This window comes from Delphinus delphis, chromosome 4, assembly GCF_949987515.2.
Source record: "Delphinus delphis chromosome 4, mDelDel1.2, whole genome shotgun sequence".
NCBI classification, from domain to species: domain Eukaryota; kingdom Metazoa; phylum Chordata; class Mammalia; order Artiodactyla; family Delphinidae; genus Delphinus; species Delphinus delphis.
Window position 1 is genome coordinate 27,018,797 of NC_082686.1, and position 18,453 is coordinate 27,037,249.

General features: G+C 34.4%; 1 long non-coding RNA gene across 3 annotated transcripts in view; it reads right to left on the minus strand.

Annotated features, from left to right (window-relative positions):
• Positions 1-18,453, minus strand: part of LOC138414055 (uncharacterized) — a 394,942-nt gene that overhangs the window by 89,340 nt on the left and 287,149 nt on the right. For all 3 annotated transcript variants that reach the window (XR_011246440.1, XR_011246441.1, XR_011246442.1), the window contains one exon: positions 13,352-13,412. This is a non-coding gene — a long non-coding RNA (uncharacterized lncRNA). The remainder of the gene's footprint in view (positions 1-13,351; positions 13,413-18,453) is intronic.

Consider the following 18,453-nt stretch of genomic DNA (forward strand, 5'->3'; position numbering starts at 1 on the left):
TAAAATGCAAATTGGTTGCAATAAAATTACTGAATATGCTTTCACTGGACTAGCATGGCAAACTGAACTTAAGTTTTTATAGATTAACCAAACATTAATTTAATCATGAAACATAGGGACCCACCTAGTTTTCGGTGAGAAATGTTTAATGCAAATCAATCTTATCACACGGGAAAGGTGGGCATGCCCTAGCTCATACTGAAATGATCAGCTTTATAAAAAAAGAAACCTGTTGGGAAGAAGTTACAGGACTGACTTAGCTTCCTATGGCATCACCTGTCCAAGATGATCACGAAGATTAACCAACTATTAATATATTAATTACACTGTAGCTAATACCTTCTAGTTTCTTATGAACTAAAATCTGCATTTCTGTAGCTGCTCTCATTAACTGATTTGATTAATCAATAATTCATTCATTTAGCTCATAAATATAACATTCTTACTTTTAGCACTTGGCTAGATCTGAGAAAGGAACTCATGAGCAGTAATACAAACAGAACACAAGAGAGAAAAGGGAAGACACAGAAGGAGAGAGAGAGAGAAAGAGAGAGACAGACAGACAGAGACAGAGAAAGAGACAGTGACAATGAGAGGTATTGAGAGAGACATCTTCTCCCTGGGAATGAATAGCTTAAGAAGACTTTGCTACTTCCCCTTCCCTGGAAGTCTACAAAATTTCCTGTAGGTAAGTTTAAATGGTTAATTTTCTATTTGTGGGAATGCTGATGCTACATTTTTTTCTTTATTCACATTACATAGTTTTATTTTCTCAAGAGTCTGGAGAAGTATTACAGGAAGGGGTTGTTAACCCTATTTTACAGATGGGAAAACTAAGGCACTTAAGCAACTTATCGCAGTAGTGACAAACTGCCTGTTTTCAAAGTAAAAATGAGCCAAAAAGGAAAAGACAACTTCAGACATAGGAAGATGGACTATTTCCTTTCCCAGAAGAAAAAGGTGAGACTTCTTGTCTACCATGATCTGCCAGTGAGAAGACCATCTGAAATGTGACCTCTTCAAATCAGCAAAGCCAGGCAGCAAAGCCACGGTGCTCAGGAATCAAGGGGGAGGACTCAGAGAAAACCACCTCCTCTCAGTGTTTGCTGTGGCTCCACCAGGGTAAACTCCACAGCACTGAATCTGTGGGATGTTTAATAAGTAAACACTACACTGCACCATTTAATATGTGTAATGATGGCCATAATAATTATATTTCTTTCAATTCCTATTATCTACTAGGCACCACGCCTGCTACATGCCATATATATAATCTTCTCATCTTCACGAAAACCTTGCAGTATTAGTGCCATAATTTTCACTTTACAGATGAAGGTCACAAGGCACTGATGGAAAAATCAGCTTTTGTAGTGGTAGTTGACTCAGACTTGTTATAAATTCAGGTGTGCCAGACTCCAGGGCTGGAGTTCAATCTCCTTATTACTGCAGAATGGGGAACAGTCTAAAAACTGTGCTCTAAGCTTACTGTGCAATCAAAGACCAAGCTATTTTGGAGCAGGAGTGACCTTTCTGAGGCCTCTGAAATACTATCACAAAACGGAGGTCTTCCGGAATAGGTGACAACGCAGATGGAAAATCTGAATAACACTGAGGACTTTTTCGAACTACACCCACCTCTTGCCCCACTTTCCCCTCCCCACTGCAGGTCTTCAAGCAGTGAAGTTGAGAAACCACTGTTCTAAGAGGTCTTAAAACTCAGAGCAAGGCAGGGAAAAATAAACAAGCTTCAAGCTAATAGTATTAGAAGAGGTAGAAAGAAACAGGAGGTTGCTCTGAGTCCCCAGACGATGTAAGGAACACTGTTAGATACGCCCCAAATTGCAATAAGCTCTCTCAAGTAGCCTGTGAGTAAGGTTTATTGTACTCCTATGTTTTGAAGACTTTAAAAACAGAAGTAATTATTTATGTAATAGATGCCGCTCCATGTTTCTCTTTATCATTAAATAAACTGTTTACCACACTGAGCTGGTAAATTCCCAGTTAGAAGTAAATATATTTGTTATTTTTAGGTAGGTCCGACAACCTCATGTTATTCTATGTTTTAAAAAATCAGAAACGGAAAAGAGCCCATTGAACTTTTGCTGTTCAATGAAAGAAACACTGGTCTAGGAAGTCTCTGGAGGCACAAAAAGGGCTGGTCAGCTAACTAGCGAAGCTGCATTTTCATTCTAAGTAGAGCAAATCTTACTTTCAAACTTTTACTGTGGGGACCAACTGTTCCCGAATTGCTAAGCCTCTGTCACTGGAAGCGTTATAGCAAAACAGTTCAAATGAACCCCTCTGATGTAAGACACATTTGTTCCAGTGCTAGGATTTACCATTTATGTGATTGTAGGGAACTATATAAACCTGACTGTGGCTTTTCTCACTTTTAAAAGAGGACTGATACTATTAGAGTAGAGGCCATCCTACTTGATGGGTTTGGGCTCAGTAGTTGACGTATTAAACAAAAATAATAGAAAGGGAAGCACAAATATACATTAAAACATAAATATCCTAATTTTTCTTAAAACATATAAAGTATAGGGCTTCCCTGGTGGCACAGTGGTTGAGAATCTGCCTGCTAATGCAGGGGACACGGGTTTGAGCCCTGGTCTGGGAGGATTCCATATGCCACAGAGCAACTAGGCCCGTGAGCCACAACTACTGAGCCTGCACGTCTGGAGCCTGTGCTCCGCAACAAAAGAGGCCGCGACAGTGAGAGGCCCGCGCACCGCGATGAAGAGTGGCCCCCGCTTGCCACAACTCGAGAAAGCCCTTGCACAGAAATGAAGACCCAACACAGCAAAAATAAATTAATAAACTCCTACCCCCAACATCTTCTCTAAAAAATATATATAAAGTATAATTTTCTAATTTTTCCAATATTTTCATGTGAGACAAGTCCTTTCATTGAGTATGGGACTGGCAATGGTGTTTTCAGGTTTCATAAATTGTACCCATGGTGTGCCATTTCAGTGGACCCAGTCCATTCTTAAGCAAGAACACGTAAAGGTACTGATACAAGAAACAGAGATGGTTCAATCTACATTTTTATGATTTTTTGTAATAATTTACAGTTGAAATTTCAAATTTAATATGACAGGGATTTTAGCTATTCAATTTTATTGAATCTTTCCAAGAAATGAAGCTATTCTCTCTCTTTTTTCAACCACATTCCAGAGGTTTAGCTAATTAATTAAATTATACATATAGTATTAATTAAATTACATATAAATTATATATGTACAAAGTTTAATTAAAATTTCAATATTAATAACATATATAAACTATATAATTTGAAACATATATATGGATGGATAGGTAGATAGATTTACAATATTTGTAAGAGAAGGCTTACAATTCTATTAGAATGTACTAATTAATCAACTTCTGGCACCTTAAAAAGTATTAAACAAATAACCAAAGTTATTCTTAACTTTTTCAGGAAATCATGGACTCCCATGATAATCTGACAAGAGCTAGGACTTTTTCCTCAGTAAAATAAACACATCCGCATACCTTTAAAGAATTATAAATATTTTCAAAGGGCACAGAGACTGAACAAGTTTATTCCATGGCTCCTTATGGATCTAGGATCCTAAATTAAGAACACTTTTTTGGGGGGATGGCAGGGCAATGTGAGAAGTAATGTCTTTACTTTCTAATTAGGTTTGTGTTGATCGAATGCTTCAGAAAAAAACTGCAAACCTCTGTAGTTTCTAATGTTTTGGCTGCTTTTTTTGAATAAAGTTTTAAAATTCCATCGAACTAAATCTATACTCAAATAGGATCAAAATAAACAAACAAATTAAAAACAAAACAAAAATGAATTCCAAACCAGTTTGAGTTTCCCAAGCCATTCTTCCCCTAAATCTTAATTCAACTACAGAGAAAGTACTCTTAACCATTCACCACTTTACAGATTATCTGACATTTTCTACAGATGCCATCAGCATGCTAAAAGCAAGTAAAGTACTTTCTAGAGCTGTACTGTCCAATATACTAGCTACTAGCCACATGTAGCTATTTAAATTTTAATTAACTAAATTTAAAGTTCAGTTCTTCAGTCAGAGTAACCACATATGGCTAGTGGCTATTGTTTTGGACAGTGCAGAGAACATTTCCATCACCTCAGAAAGTTCTAGAACACCCAAGTATTTTTAATCCCACCAAGAGATGTGTATGCTTGCTGGCAATCAGTTTTGTTTGTTCCCAAACCAGATTATGCCCGTTGGCAGTCAGTTATGTTTGTTCCCAAACCAGTTTATGTCCGTTGGCTTAATATAAAATTGTATAATTTAATTAAATATTATCTAAACCAATTTAAATATGAGTGTAAAAGAATGAGAGGTGTTCTAAACCTGAAAATTTTGGAAAGACAATAAAATTGTCACTTTAAAAATTATTATAGTATAAAATGTAGGTAAGACAACATTAGAAAAAAATCATAGAGAAAAACAGGAATCTCCTTTCAGATTTCTTTGTATTGGATTTGCACTTAAAGACATATAAGCAATCAAAATTAGAAATCAAAAATGATGCATTATGGGATTTACAGAAAGAAAAGGTGACTAAGATCTATAATCAGCAACCCAAACTCAGAAACAGGTCTTGGCTTACATAAACATACTGGCAAATACTGGCAAATAAGCATATAATCAAGTTTTAAAATTTAAACAAAATATGCACAGTATGCGTGTATTAATTTTAAGAACTGTTTTGTTAAAAGTCTTTGTGAATTTACTCAACTACTGATCCCCATTGTATTAAATAGGAAGGCTTCTACTACACAGAGCAAAACTGCAAACACATGCCTTCTTCATTACTATAAACTCAGCATTTTCACAATTGATTGTATCATTTTTATTTGCCAAATTAAAAATACTGGCAAATAAACGTATAATCAAGTTTTAAAATTTAAACAAAATATGTACCGTATGCATGTATTAATTTTAAGAACTGTTTCTTTAAAAGTCTTTGTGAATTTACTCAACTACTGATCCCAATTGTATTAAATAAGAAGGCTTCTACTACGCATAGCAAAATTGCAAACACATGTTTTCTTTATTACTATAAACTCAGCATTTTCAAACTCACAAATGATTGTGTCATTTCTATTTGCCAAATTTTTCATTGGATTAAATTATATTGAAAAACTTATGAACAGGAACCTGATCTAATTCCAGATTTATGCATAACTGGTCTTTTAATTATAACACAAAATATAACTAACAGCAATATTATTACTTTACTCTTGAAGTCTACCCAGTTGCCTGAGTGTCTAAGACTTTATATGGAGACAAGAACACTCAACTTTAATTGTGTTCACTCTATTTAACTTTTTGATTCTTTTCTGACTTGAAAATGCTATCTACCCATTTATCTATAACATTAATTAGTTGAGAAATAAGAAGTATAAGAATTTCATTGCTTTCTACATCTAGATTTAGATGCAAATGAAAGTCTACATACTACTACTAAGACTACTACAATTTCTACTACTACATTTTGTTCATTAAAATAGCATCAAAATAATATTGTAATTGGTAGTTGTTGCTTGACCAATGAATATTTTTCATTAGTCAATTACATTCAAGGAAATATTTAGACTATCATGAATCATACATGTTTATTTGAAATAACAGCATAAGCATGTAAGTGTGCCATAATTTACTTTTCTTTATACTCCTTAGAATTACCTGAAAGTATCAAAGATACTCCAAATTATCTAGTTCAACCAGAAGAGAAGATGTGGTTAGGCTCATCAGAAAAAAAACAGTTTTACTGCAACTTTGCTTTACTGTGTGATACCTTCATACCAAAGATGGAGAACTGGCTGACTCTGGGGGCCAAATTTAGAGTGACTGCTGAAGTCATTTTGGAATATCTTGAAAGTAAGCGTGGTTTCTTTGGTCTACCACAGTCCTCATTCACTTCCTCTGTCTTTAAGTCTGGCTTATTACACAGCCTAGACTCCGAAGTTATTTAAGTTCATGACCCCTGGTAAGGTGTTTTACAACATGTTACCTTGCATATCTCATGGGGGGCATAGGTAATTGAGCTCTAAAGCTAGACTTAGTTATGGCTACCATTTCATATTAATTTCCATTCTCCTAAGCGACACAATGCTAAGAGGTTAACCAATTCATAGTTCTTCCCTTTTCACTTAAGATATACCACGAACTGCTAGGCCATACTTCTAGAGAATGATTCTGGAAGGAGAAGTATCACAGTGGAACTGGAGGGTAAATTCCTGTCTGGAAGAGGATGATTCTGGAAGGAAAGAATGATTCTGGAAGGAGGAGAAGTATCACAGTGGAGCTGGAGGGTAAATTCCTCTCTATGCCTAGAAGAATAAGAGTGCACTGGTACTTGAAAGGAAAGAATTAAATGGATATGGAGTTGATTTTAAACAATATTAATTATATACTTATCATATTTTTATCTGAAGATAGTGTTATTTGTAGTCTTTCAGTAGTAAAACCTTATCTCATTTCAATCAGTTAATTAATTAAGATTAATTACTCAAAAATTACTACTCAAAAATCCATCGATAGCAAACATAAAATATGTTTTCTTGGATAGATCACTGGCCTGGATAGAAATCTGGGCTATGTCCATAGCTAGTGGATTGACCCCTGCAAAATCATTAAACATTCTGGGACTCAGTTTGGTCACCTGGAAAGTGGGCCAATTGATTTCTAAGGTTCTTACCATTTATAATTCTAGATTTTATTTTTACTTTCCATCAAGTACTACTTAAGTGCCTACTACGTAAAAGTATACATGAACTATACGGCTTACAATCTAACTTTATTACTTGCTATCTAAACATATAAAAAGTAAGGGGAAATGCAAGGCTGAGTATGATTGGAGTCAAGTAGGTGCTCCAAGAGTTCACAGTGAAAAGTAACAAAGTTGGGATTTAAGAGGGATCAGATAGGTGTGGGGAAGAAACATTGGTAGTTTATTTAACTCACACATTCTGCATAGCCTAGAGTGAGGTTACAAATGAGGGCACACACAGACAACGCCAACTTAAAAATTAAGAACCACCATCAAACAGATTTCATAATAGTTAAAAGTGATGTTCCTAATTTCTCTTAAATTCCAAATTTTAAAAGTTGGAAGAAGTCCACTTAAATATAAAATTATTCCACTGTATCACATAATGTTTTTATTTCACTAAAAAAATTCTATTTATTCACCAGAGAGTTCTTCAATTCACCCTATAAGCTGAGCACTATGGTAAGAGTTGTGAGTTTTGAAAATACATATTTCTGTATGTAAGGGGCTTAGATTTATTAAAAATAATAGAGATTAGTTAGTTTCATAAATAAGCTTCAATGGCATATGACAGGCTTAATCAAGGCTGGTCTGTTAATCAAGACAGGGTTAAAAACAAACAAACAAAAAAAACCCTCCTCATCCCATAATGATATATTCTGGAGAGTATAGAAATGTCTTGAATAACACAGGATTTTACTGCTGAAGCATAGTTTAAGATGTGTGTAAGTTCGATTGCCTATAAATGATTTAAAGTTCAACTCAATCCAATAGTTAAAAACTATATGTATACTGCAGGAGGTACAAAGGTCAGTCACAGGTCACATTCCCTTGGGGCATTTGGATTCACTACTAATGGAAGTTAGAGAAAACCCTGTGGGAATAAAAGCTGCAAGGGCTAGGAGGATTTAAAATGGAGAAATTCCCTTTTAGAGAAAGAGAAAAAGCTTTGTGGATGAAGAGGTGATATACATGGATCTTGAAGAACATGATATCAACTGGTAGCAGGTTTGCTTGGAAGTAGTAGTGGATGACAGGAATTGGTAAGCAAGTGATAGATAAATGCTCTTTTGATTATGTCAGAATCTTCACTTAATGATTTTCATGGGTGTTCCCTAGGGGTCTTTTAGGGGGCTGTTGTGGGTATAGCCAACATCAGTGGCCTCAAGAGTTATTCCTATATTCTGAGAAGAGAAACTAGATATGGGTGTGAAATAATGCTCAGGGGGGCAGAATCCTGAATCACATCATTTGGGGAATCACCTAGGCTCATGAGTCAGCGTTTGGTAATAGGGAATAAGAGAAACAAAATGATTATTTACAGAAAGTGACTCATTTATTCTAATAACATAGTTCATGAACTGCTGGATTGTTTTCAAGAAGACTCAGTCCAATTGCCAAGCGATTTATCTGATTCCCTCATAGTTACTTTGGCCAATTTAGTTCATAATATTATGAGCTATTATTATGAACTAAGTTAGACTTTTCTGGTAAGGTCCAATCAATTGCTTTGCAGTTTGTTTTCCTTTCCTTTCCTTTCCTTCTTTTCCTTCCTTTCTCCCTCTTTCCTTCCTTCCTTCCTACTCTCACTCCTTCCTGCCTCATTCCACAAAGCATGTAAGGTCAATCAGCCACTATGAACCTAAGTTTAGTGTCCCAAAATACCAAAAGAGATATTAGTTAAGTAAAATATGATTTGCTGATGTTTGTTTCCTGAATTTTCACACTTCCTTTGTTACCAAATGTGGAAACCTTGGAACAGAGTAAAACTTGACCGCTTAAAATTCTTAAAGGAATTATTCCATCTACATAGTTGCTCTCCAGTTGAATGCTAACTTTCTAAATGTACAAAGTTTCTCCATGGTTTCTTAGTCATAATTTAACTATTTCTAGATATAGACACCAGCAGTGGTCCTGAAACTTAGCTTCTTTAAAAATAATCTTGTCAGTTTATATATTTGTCATTTGCCATTTTTTTCACATAAATAAAGGACCTGGAAGAGCAAAATTTACTATTAATCACTAGTGAAAGCATAATTCTCCCACATAGTATTCTCTTTATTTTCTTCATTGAGGCTAATTTTATCCTCTGCCCTTCAGAGTTATGATTTCTGCAAGACTAACACAGTGGATCATAGCTACATCTTTGTCACTTTTCAGGTACTCTTTTATACCAGTTCACTTTAGATATTCTATACATCTGTCATAGTATTTTTATAAAATTATCCTTAAACTGCACATCATAGTTGACTTTTGCGATATATTTAACTCTATTGCACTGTATGGAAACAGGCATTTATTGGAAATAGTATTTTATTTGGACCTCAATATGTACATGACTTGGTCTCCAAATCTGTACACAGAGTATTGGGATACACACATGCACACATACACATGCAAGGGAAACTAGGCTCTCAAGGGCTAAACTATTTATAAGATGTAATTGTTTACCACTCAGTTGTCTGTTTCTTCTAACCCTCTTTTTCTCACTCTCTTGTCTATGTCACCTGACCCTTGTTCATTATCTCTTGATTAGTCCTTGAAAAGACTTTTCTTTCTCAGAGACTACTAGTTTCTAACTTCTGCATAGCAGTCAAATAATTTTGCTTGAACTCACTGGTATTCAAGCCTTCTAAGGCTCATGTGTTCTTCCCCTTGGTAATTCGAAAGTTCCTTCTTCACTGCCATTGTTGGTAAATTCTAGATTCTGAGACATCTGGATGCCAGAGTGTTCTATAGAAATCTCATCACCACATAGCCAGGATCTTATAGTTCTTAACATATAATTGTATCTAAAAACCTTTTCTTATGTATTCAATGTTTCATGCTGGGAGTTTAAATAAGGTATAATATCTACAGCTATTTAATTCTGTGACTGAAAAACAATCTATATAAATTACACCATTCACTGCCATTAAAGTTGGCACGAAGCTAATGGACTCCAAAGAGACCAATCTGCTTTGTACAGACAGAATATTGTAGGTGCCTTTCCTGCAAGCAAAAATGTAATCCTCAAATTATACTTCATATACTTATTTGTTATTAATTTCTTAATACGTTTCTGGTTTAGTTGTTCCTGTTTTACTCAACAGATATAGCTGTAGAAAAATTAAAAGTAAAAGATAAGGAAAGTATACAGTATACAAAAAGCTGATTTATAAGACATGCTGAAAGGAAAATCATTCATCTGGAAATCAAGGACTTTAAAAAGTCAAAAGAAATCTACATAATCAAAATGTAAAATTATAAACTGTAATGAACTTATTAATAAAAATGAACTTGGTCCATTATTTTTATTCTAGAGAAAAAGCAGTCTGAAATTAAATCATATGTCTATGACGAGTAGACATACTCAACACAGTCAAAAAACAAGTCAAGTATGTTGCTGTTGCACAGCATTCTGTGAATTAAATTTAGGTAAGTTTTAGGACAAATTAAAAAAAACTCAGATTTATGACCACTGTTGTAATTCGTTCAAATATTCCATAGAAACTCATCACAGGGTGAGATCTCCATTCATTCATCCAATAAATAAATAGATCTTATTATGTGTAAGGCGTTGCAGGGGATACAATGAAAAATAAGGCATGGACTTTGCCCTCAAGGGGCTTACAGTCTAGTATGGAAAAAATAAACAAGCACATAGATAGCCATAACATAAGGGAGAAAGTGATGTGTCATAAGAAAGACTCAGACAATGTGCTGTGAAAGTCATTGACACTAGCAGACTTCTTTTTTTAACTGTAGTGTCTAAGTAGCCAATAAAAATAGAAAGACCAATGACAAGTTTGCAAAATTAAGTGCCAAATTTTGTGAATCTATGGATGATGAAAGCTGCAATATAAATGCAGTTTGTCACTACTCACCAATTCTTAAAAATGTTTAATCATAGAGTAACAACCTATCAGAAATACCATCTTGCCAGAGTTTATAAGCAGATGCAAATATAATAATCTAATATTTACGGACAAAGGATAATTTTAATTATCTAAAATACTCATGACACATAACCTTCTTGCACAGAAATTAGCTCGATTAGATTAAAATGATGAAGAATTCCTCGATGGCTCAAGTGTGCTCCAAGGAAAGCTAGAAGGTTGTACAGTTAACTCCCAGGGTGTAACTCTAAACCATACAACCTACTACCTCAACCCGGATGCACACAGCTTCCAATGTTGCTTCAAACTCCTTATCATATCTTCAGTCAGCTCCTCCAAATATGGCAGCCATATACCTAAGGACTTGGCAAGGATGTAGATATAATATTCTAACATTTTACCAATAAACTTAATATGTATCTACTAGGACTACCCTAACCTCTTGGGTTTCCAGCATAGGTCATATAAAATGTCTTCTGACATCTCTCATGGAGTAATTCCACCAGCAATTAATAATATTAAAAGTCAGTATCATTCAGCTTCATTTATAAAGAGAACTAGGCTCAATAGGGACACAAAATCCAGTTATAGCCTTTAATTTTCTTATTAAAGTTGATGAATTGCACTAACCACTGGAATGTGAACAGAAGTTTCTGAACAGGATCTATTCAGAGCTTGGTGCAAACCTTGCTATAAAAAATTCAAATTTCTTAAGCAATTTAATATACTTGGATTTAAACTTCAATGGCTGTGCTATGAGCCCTTCCAAGTGGTCAACAACTGAAGCCTGCCTCGTAAGACAGGTGAGGATTTATATATATATCTATATATATACATGAAAACCAAAGGAAAATATAGTCACTTCAAAAGTAAACAACTAGAGTTTAACAGGAGTTTGATTGAAATATTATTTAACTGCATTGTGTATAGCATTTTGTCAGATTACCACACTGACACAGACCCATAGAAGCGAGCTTGTGCGGTCCACTTCACCACAAGATCGGATCTACGGGTTTATGCCAATGGGCAACGTCTCACATGGGCTCCCTCATAATGCAGAATTTGTTGTAAATGTATGATGAAGTTAGGAGACCAAAATAATAATATCAATCCCTTAGCATAAGTATTTAAATGCTGAAATTCTCTAAGTATGCATATTCCCACTTAAAGGGCTTCATAAATATTCTACACTAAATACAGGTTATATACATGAGAATTTTAAAAATAGTATAGTGAAAGAGTTTTCACAGATTACTTTTGTTTTCAGGTTGAATATTTTGGAATTAGACTATTCTAATTAATGATGAATTTTAAAAGAAAATAAAAAAGAATCCATACATGCATGTATGAATTACGTAATTTTGAGGCATGAATATAGTATTATAAGCCTATAATTAAGACCAAATTAACTATTAAGCTAATTGTGTAAGAGTTAGACTGCTTGTTTTAACTCTTATAAAACCTCAGTTAGTGGTTTCAAGGAATTGGTAATATAACTTTCTCATAAAACAAGTAAGATTTTATTGATTAGGCAAAGAACACAGGAAGTTATTTAAATTCTTAAATATACATATGTGTCTGTAGTTGGAATAATACTGAAATGAACAATATTTGGAGAAATTAATATCAGAAAACAAAAATTAATGACACATTAATAGCATTATTACTACCACCACGCGCTAACATTTAAACTCCAGGTCTATTGCCTAAAAGAGGATATCTTGTTTCTTAAACACAATATATTTAAACTTATTGTTCAAAAAAGATATACTCAAAACATACTATATGGCTGCATACAACTCTCATCTGGTCAACAGGTTGGGCAAAATAAATTGTTATTAAAAAAAAAATTTTAAACCACCAGACAATAAGCAAACACACAAAGAGTAAACATAAAGCCAGTCACGTACACGTTTTTTAAGATTCCAGGCTCAAGGGCAACAAAATTAAAAGTTGTACATTATTAATCGTTTCACACATATCCACAATATTTAGCATTTTTAATTATATCTTCATTGTGAAAACTAATATTACTACATAAAAATTAATTAGTGTTTTTGCATGTTTTGAAATAAAATGTTTTTTATAAACTATAGATAATGTGGTCTATATAATTTTTACTATTATGTTTTCTAACTATTCCCATACTTATTAAAAACTACAGTAAAAAAAGTCAATAATCATGAATTCAAATGTAGTAAAAATATTTCAACATATATTCATAAATTTAGACATGAAATAAAGGCAATATTTGTTCTGCATTTCATCTTAACTATAAGAATGTATATTTTGGTTTCATTCTCTTATTAGATCATAAAAAAGAAAAAGCATGACTTTATTCTCTTTCCCTAGATTTCACTTCCTTTTTTATAGTATGACAAATGACAAAATATAATTTTTCTTTTTCCTAAATTACTTTCTATTCAACTGTATTTCACCTATGTTATAGGAATGGATATATAGATCTATATTCAGAGGGAACCGAACTGTACATTGATCACAAACTGAGAGAAAAAATTTTTCACAAAAGTAGGTAATATTATAAATCCTTAAACCATCAGTGACAGTTCCAACAGCTAGATCCATAAAGAGTATGAAACAAATTCTTATAACTAAACACAGTCAAAATTATTTTTTCTTTAAAAGATTTAAACATTAATTGCTCTTTTGCTTTTTATTTTTACCTGAGATGATTTTCTCCTATGATCACTTTCTTCACTTCTCATATCCATTTTAAGTTTTTCCCTAAAACAACCACAAAGGGAGAAATATCAGACAACTGCTGTTTAGGAGGAGCATCTGGGTGGATGGTGGGAATGAAGGTAGACGATCGAGAAGAAAACACAATATCAAAATGGGCAAAACCTTTTAATGTATTTTTTTTAAAGGCTTGGAAGACTCATGGAGCCCCACCCAAGGCTACTCATATGACATATAATGTGGTTTCATAGTTTGCATTTATGCGTTCATTTTGGTTGGTGGTGTTTTCACAGTAACAGTTTTGAAAGTGAAAGGAGGCATGGCTGTTAAAGAAGGGACTAGGTTTTGCACAATGAACTAGTGAAAGCTGAAAAGAGATTTGGATTTGGCATGGAGCTTAATAAGATAATTAAGAGTGTAGAGATTAATGGCTCCTAAAAATAACATTTAAAATAATGTTTTTCAACTAAAGGATCTTGAAACATGAAAACAGGTTTATAAATGTTAATTAAGCCTGTGAAAGTTGATGTTCCATTAGCTGAGGCAGCATAAAGGAACAAGAGCTACTTTTTAAATAATTAGTGAACAATCACCAATAAACTTAATAAAACGTTTTACTTGAATGTTATCAGTATATAGGGTATTTGTAATTTCCCACAATTCTTTATAGAATAACAAATAAGAAGGTAGAATTCATCGGTTCTATAGTATTTTTCACTGTATACCCTATATATTTTTATTATAATAAAATACGATTTTAAAGCACAACAGTTTGCTTAAAGTTTATTCTTTTCATGGAAAATATAGTATCAATTCTTAACATGCAAATTATAGTCTTTATTTATATAAGCTGTATATTTCAAAAGCATTTTCTCTCTTTAACAATTTTTAAACGTGTTTAGAAACAGTTTTAATAAAAATTAAAATAGGTGCAATACATCAGTTAATCCTTTCCCACTGAACCAGGCAAAACTGGGTTTTTATAATAAAATGCTTAAACTGCTTAGCAATTTACTTCTACAAACAGACAAAATAATTAGAATGCAATGCATTTATCTGCTAAGCCAAAACATTGCTTTAAACATATAAGTTTATATGTACTTTCTCCACTAAAATACTTAATGGATTTTTCCAACGCTCTCAGTAACAGCTGTAAGACAAATTCTTCTTTAAAATATATTTTAAAAGTCAGTATTATTGTGGAAAAAGCTTTTTTCTACTTAGCAACTGAGAAAATGATCTTTTCATCCCTTTTTTCTGGTATACTGAAATCCTGGTGAGTAATTTAAATATAACTTCCCCTAAACTAAATTTCAGTTATCAGAGAAGTTTAATACATATTCTAATACAACCCTTTTCTAGAAGTTCAAAAAGTTTCTTCTCTCACATTTCAAATTATGAGTCACAGCACATGAAAGATTTAGTTTCTTTACCAACTAGGGCTAAACACTCACTCTTCTTAGACAGCAAAAACTAATACTGTACACAAAAAGCACAGATAACATGTTAATGTTTTTTCAAAACTTCTATGTATAACAAAAATAAAAACAGGTATTGTCTTTTTCATAGAGATTTTTCTATTTTTACTAAAGTTTCTATTCTAGTCAGGATTAGAGCAAGAGAGCAAAAGGAAAAAGTTAATAAGAGTAAGGTGGGTGATGAGCTATAAAAGAGTAAACTGAAAGTTCAAGTATCCCCTTTTATATAACAGTAGACTTAAAAAGAAACAACAAAAAAAGTTATACCTGATATGAAAGGTGCGATTTCACCAAGTGCAATATATTGCTTATTATGCCATATTTTTGAAATATACATATAAAGAAGGCTCATTTGCTTATGCTGCCTTACAAAGCTGCTTTACAAAGCGCGATGTCTCTGTAGTTATACAAGCCAATGTTTGCTTTTTTTTTTTTTTGGTTTGTTTTGGTTTGGATTTTTGTTTGTTTGTTTTTGTTTTTGAGCAGTAGCGTCTCTCTCTCTCTCTTTTTTTTTTTTTTTTTCAGCACTGTTGCATGGAGTAAGACAAACTCAGATTTTTTTTTCTTCATGGATCCTGTTATTTCTTGGAAAAAAGGACCAGGGTGCTTGTCTTCTTTTTCTTCCTTCTCGGTATTCCAGGCACAAAGCACTGCGCAGAAGCTGCACCAATCCTTGCCGTCCCTGGCAGCAGAATGGTAGAAGGTGGGAGAGACCAGGAATCCTTCCAGGCTGTGCTGACTTTAGAAATGAGGATTGCACACGTTTGTCTCCTGAACCAAAAGGGTGAGAAGGCAGGGTGCCAGTTTGCTACACTGCAGCAATGATCTCATGCTCACTGCTGCTGTCGTCCTGTTTGCCCAGTTCAAATGCCTGTTCATTATAAACCAACAACAACAACAACAAAACAAAACTACTTGGATTCTTCAGCAAGCAGAAAGGGTATTAACATTAAAAAAAAAAAATCAGCAGTAAGAAAAAGCAAAAAACAAAAAGCACATACAATTTTAGGATTCACTTGTTATGCCTCAATATTCTGTTTATATGTTCTTTCTTTTTTTCCCCCCCCTATTTAGAGATAAGCAGCAGAATTTATCAGGCGTGAAAGGGACAGCCTCCTGGTGGCCTGCCAAAAACCCAGAATAAAGGCGAAGTTGTGCTGCAAAGCTCAGTCTCTTGCTGAGTCTGGCTAAAGTCAAGTACTAAGATCCACCATTTTCTGAGCCATGCTAAAAAAGAAGAAAAAAGTCAGGACGGTTGCTGCTTTCCAAGTCTCCGTTGGCACCATCACAAAATCTCAGTCGTAAGGTCACATGATTCTCTGCCAAATGTAGAGTGCGTTCCCATCACCCATTCTGCTGATACTGCGAAGGCAGCTATTGTCTCGTTTAGACCCAAAGTTCAGCCCACTCTTCATTGAATTAGCTGAAAAACGCATCACCTTTGGGGGCTGGGAGTCATGGAAACGTCTACCTGGCAAGCTGCCCACTTTTTCTGCCCATCAACCAGAGATGGAATTGTGCTGCCTAATGCAATGATGACTTGGAATGTGAAGAGTCGTCCAAAGTGAATCTGATTCTTGCAATGCCTGCTTCAGTTTGCACGGAAAACTCTGGCTTCTTGTAGTTAAAGGGGGAGGGGGCGGGGGGGCGGAGAATCTTTCCTACTAAATGTAGCAAATAAAGGTCTGAACATGCCTACTCTGCAACTTTATTTCACAACACACCCAAATGGTTCTCAAATGAAAAGACTGAAGTCTCTGTAAGTTTTCTGAGTTTAAAGGCATCCCTTCCTCTGTCTCCTTTTCCTTATGAGTGAATGCAACAAGCCCAGGACATTTGTTTTAGTTCCTCACATTAAGATTTAAAATCTCTGAGTTTCGTCTTGCTTTTTATTACTTTCTGATTTTATCTGGCACCAGTTTTGTACTACATGGCCACAATATCCACTAGCAACAGTGGGGATGCATTATTGCTGCAATCTCCTTCAAAGTGGTCCCCTGAGGGAGCCAGCTGTCTCCTCAACCACACAAACCCCTGCAACTGGGTCCTGTGGTAATCCTCATCAGTACCTAGCACAGCTGCTGTGCAACTTTGCTGAGATTGACTCATGTAAGAAGTGATCTTTCTGTTCCTTCACAAGCTACAGTTTTCCTGTGTGGCATGAAAGATGCCTTTGAAAGATGCAGGAAATATATCAACAGCTCTTAGGCATTAAAATGAAATGGTTCCCTCTGCTGAATGAATTGCCATTCTAGCAGACGACGAAAGTTCCAGTGGACAAACATTTCCATACCTTCTAACAAAAGTACAGTGAGTTAAATCTTTCACCATTTCCTTAAGCAGAATCTAAAGCCAAGCGGTAAAGCGAGTCTTATAAGTATTTAAGCCAAATATACTCAGTAGTACTAAAAAGAATCATGTTCTCCTATCTGCATTTAAAAATGTTTCAATTTTTCAACAATGAGGGAATCTTTATAACTATGTTACCAAAAGTTTTTCAATTATATTCAGTGCCTTACAAAATTATGGACTAATGTTATCCCTCCTCCATGTATACACACACACACACACACACACACACACACACACACACTGCACAATACCTGACAAAAATTCAAAAAAATAATCAAACCATGACTTGCTTAATAAAAGAAAACCATCAAAAAAAAAAAAATCAGGGACCAAGGAAATATCCTGGAAAAGGTCTACAGTCTTTTTTGAGTCATGGTCCTTGGGTCGCTTTCTTGAGGAATGGTAGAAGTGAATGTGTACACACACATGCGTGGGAAACATCCTGGTGTCCTCTCCATTTGTAATTCAGAATACAAACAATTGTAAACCATAAAACAAAACTTACATATGTACTGAAATTAAAAATGCTTTTTTCTTGATTGCAAAACTCTGGACAAATTTTGCTAATGTCCTAAGCCTTAGAGTGCTTGGTGGAGAATTGAGCATAGCACACACATATGCCCCATGCTTCAGCACAGTAAGAGGAAAGTAGATAAGCTCTCACAGAAAGAAAAAAATTAAATTTTGAGTTCTCATTCACTTATTCAGTAGATATTATTAAGTAGTAGTATGTGGCCAGGCCTTCTGGTAGACATAGGGGAACAGCAATGAATCAAATGGACATGCCCCCATGTGGGACTCATTCAGTAAGAACTTTTAAGTGAGAAAAGCTCACATCTAAAGAGAAGGGTTGTAGGTCCTAAACGAGCATTTATTGCTAGTCAAGAAACAAAGTGATAGGAATTAGAAAGTGGAAGTGAAATGGATATAAAAAATAGCTTACAGATAGAGACGCTTTCTGTCATTTTGCTATTTTAAATTTTCTCTTTTTAATACAAAATACAATTATAAGCTTTTCATAGTTCTGTTTGATTACTTAAAGAACCTAATTTGAAAATTATATATTGCCTTGCCAATTAAAAACAAAAAATGGACATGGCAGATGTTCACTTCCAGGGAGATGGAGTAGATGTAGTTTTTCCTAAATCTTCCTGCTAAGTACAATGAAAAAAACCTGGACATTGTATATAAAACAAAGGTAAGGAGACTCTGAAAGATGGAGAGAAGACAGTCCAATTAGGGACTCTAGGACCCAA